This window comes from Vigna umbellata, chromosome 1 (genome assembly GCF_029865625.1).
Source record: "Vigna umbellata cultivar VRB3 chromosome 1, Vumbellata_1.0, whole genome shotgun sequence".
Taxonomy (NCBI): domain Eukaryota; kingdom Viridiplantae; phylum Streptophyta; class Magnoliopsida; order Fabales; family Fabaceae; genus Vigna; species Vigna umbellata.
The window spans coordinates 3,680,342-3,684,196 of NC_142165.1; positions in this window are offsets into that span (position 1 = coordinate 3,680,342).

The following is a 3,855-nucleotide window of genomic DNA, read 5'->3' on the forward strand; positions in this document are numbered from 1 at the left end:
GAATGGATTTGCATAGCGAGTTACCTTGGCGAGGTGCTCTCTGCCAATGTACCCGCATAGCGAATCGGTGCGTTGTGCGAGTGTTTTGAGAGGGTTGCTCTTTGTTTGTCAATCCGCATAGCGAGTCTAATCGTTATGCGACTGGTTGGGGTATGGAGCCATTTTTTCATTTTATTCGATCAGCGAGTGGGTCTCGCTCTACGAGTGTTTGGGGGATCAAGTCTCTCAATGAGGTTGTTGCGTAGCGAATTGGGTCGCTATGCGAGGGGTTGGGGTCTGTTGCATTTTACAATTTTATTCTCATAGCCAGTTTAGTCGTTATGCGAGAGATCCAGAGTAGTTGGTCTCTGTCTAGGGTTTTCGCAAGGCGAGTTAGGTCGTTGTGCGAGAAGCTTATGGTCTCGCTATGCAAATGTGTGCGCTGTGCGAGAGGTACGTTCTAGCTCAAGTCTTGTGTATTCTTATGTTGTTTGATATGTATCAATAAGTGTTGTATGAAGTAAGTTGAAGTTGTATCATGTAATATATGTGATGATTTTGGTATGTTGTAATCAAAATTGTAAAGTTCCAGTGTGGTTTATGGACGTAATTCCATGATCCTCAAGGAGAGGAGACATGGTGGTGCCCTATATTGTGATTCAGAGTGGAATCTCTAGTTGAGATTCGGGTAAGTTTAGAATGGATGCAGGAGCTTAGTCTTGGGGGTTATCCTGAAACTCCAATGGTCTTTCATTCTCAAGTAGAGAGGATTGATCCATGTCGTGAGGAGTAGCAGGAGGTCCTAGTCTTGGGTGCTTTCAGTATGGCCCAAGGTGGTGATAACGGACTAACCTCGTGAGTGTGGTAGGGTGAAACCCATTGGCAATGGCTTTGCAAAGCAGTAGAAGCCACCACGAGTGCACGACCCGCCATAGCTCGACAATCATTCTAAGTCCGGACAGTCTGAGTCAGTGTGTGTTAGGTGTAAAAAGTTTAAAGGATGGGAATGTATAATATGCTTGTATGAATTGAAATAAATTGTTGTATGATTTATCTTTGTTTAAACTAGCTTACCCTGTTGTGTGCTTATGTTTTGTATGTTCTGTTGTTCTTCTTTTGCGATGATCATCCTTTGGATGTGAGCAGCAGAAGAAGAGGTATCTTTGGAGCAAGCATTGGATGGAAGTGATGTTGCTGCTGAGTAGTTATTTTGTTCTTTAGAGCCTTGTATATAGTTTTGGTATAGTCTTCAGTCTGTATATAAAGTTTTAAATTTATAGTTATTTATGGATGACGGTAAAGGTATCACTTTATGTCTTAGATGGATAATTGTACTACTTTATCATGCATGTTGCTCCTCTTTATTATAGTTTACACTATATATTGGGATGTTACATTAACGGTTAATTAAAATACTTCTATATATTACTTCAAATAACCAATAATTAAAATGCTTGTACTTCAAAATATTTATTTAAGATATTTCTTTAATATTTATAACGGATTTTATTCATAGGTTTATGTGTGATTACTGATTTTATTTTATTTTTTTATTCACAAATTTTTTTTAATGGTTTTGATCAAGCTCATGACCAGAGAGAAATACTAACGAAGTAGATATTTCGTCACTGTAGAATACAAATTGGCCGGAAACAAAAAGAGGGAAAACATTGTTCAGAAAATAGCCAGTAATCCAATATTACTATAGCTTCACAAGTACAAATCCAGTAAATTTATAAATAAAATAAGATTAAATATACTTTTAATTTCTTAATTTTTATATAAATTAAATTTTATTTTTATCTTAAATTTTAAATATTTTTATCATCAATAAAGTTTGAATAAATTTAATCTTCACGACAAATAATATTATCACATATATTATATGCTCATGTGGATGCACAGATATCAACACATAGATATAGATATAATAAATCTTTAACATCTTGATTAGGAAAACTGCATTTATTTATTAATAAAATTTAAAGATAAAAATAATTTAAAATTTGAGATAGAGAAAAAAATTCAATTTTATATAAAAGCTAAGAAAATAAAAATATAACTAATATTTATATATTAAAGACTTACTATGTTAGAAGGTGGGTTTTAAGCCTAATTCAACCCCACAAAACCGGCTTATAAAGTGAGGTTTGCACCTCACTTATATATTATATTTTGGTCTTATCTCTAGTCGATGTGGGACTTCCAACACACCCCCTTCACGTCGAGGTATAGACATTTCGTGCGTGATAGTAAAAATTGGGTGGTTCGATAACGGCCTGATAGCGAGTGGAATAGAAGAATAGAATGTCCACTTAGAACTCGCTAGGATAGACTCTATGGCTCTAATACCATATTATGAGAAAAGAAAGTATAGGAATTGTATTTCTTATTCCATAATCAGGAGAGAGTACAATTTACATATATATAATTGTTTGAAACAATATATAAACGGAATATAAATATAAAAATAGAATATAAATATATGAACATAAATGCACAGATATGAACGGAAAATAAATTAAATCCAATATCCCCCGCAAGCTGTAACATATATATCCTTAATGCTCAGCTTGGACAACAAAGATTGAAATTGTACTGGATGCAAAGCTTTAGTATGAATGTCTACAAGTTGTGCTGAAGTAGGAATGGACAGGAGCTTAATTACACCAGCTTGAACTTTATCTCTTATGAGATGACAATCAATTTCAATATGCTTTGTCATTTCATGCATGGCTGGATTCTGTGCAATTTGTATAGCAGATTGATTGTCACAAAATAGAGGAACTGGTTGTGGTAGAGGTTGTTTCAAATCATGGAGCAAATGCAGAAGCCATTGAATTTCACATGTTGTGAAAGCTAAAGCTCTATATTCTGCTTCGGTTGATGATCTAGATATAGTACCTTGCTTGTTGGATTTCCAGCTGATTAATGATGCACCATAGAACACATTAAAACCAGTCACATACCTTCTAGTGTCAGGGCAAGCAGCCCAATCAGAATCACTAAAAGCCTTGAGAGCATGTTCTGTGTTGGAAGGAAAGAATAATCCTTGTCCTGGATTGTTCTTGATATATCTCAGGATTCTTATTGTTGCTGCATAGTGATCTTCCCAAGGATTGGAAAGAAATTGACTGAGAATACTAACAGCGAAACATAAATCTGGTCTTGTGTTGGTTAGATATAGTAACCTGCCAAGAAGTCTTCTATAGGCCTGCACAGGGTTTCCCTTCTGTCTTGGAAAATTTTGTTCCTGGCTGTATGGGAGTAGAAACAGGTTGACATTCCAACAATCCTGCATCTTCTAGTAACTCTAGAGCATACTTCCTTTGTGACAAATTAATGTCCTGTTGAGATCTTGCAATTTCTAAGCCCAGAAAATACTTTAGTTGGCCTAAGTCTTTAATCTTGAACTTTGCATTCAATAGAACCTTCACAGTTTGGATTTCCTGGATGTCATCACCTGCCAAAACTATATCATCTACATAAACAAGTAAGATGGTAATATGAGCATAATCACTTTTGACAAAAAGTGAATAATCTGATTTTGATTGTATGTAGGCCAAAGAGAGTAAAGTAGTTGTCAACTTGTAATTCCATTGTCTAGAGGCTTGTTGGAGTCCATATAAAGGCTTCAACAACTTGCAAACTTGTCCTAGTTTTTCAGTTTTATAACCAAGAGGAAGAGACATGTATACTTCTTCATCTAGATCCCCATGTAAAAAGGCATTAGTTACATCTAGTTGATGTAAATACCAATGTTTGGAAGCTGCTAAAGCCAGAAGCAATCTTACTGTTGTGAGTTTGACAATAGGTGAAAAAGTCTCAAAGTAATATAAACCTTGTTGTTGTGTGTAGCCTTTGGCTACTAACCTT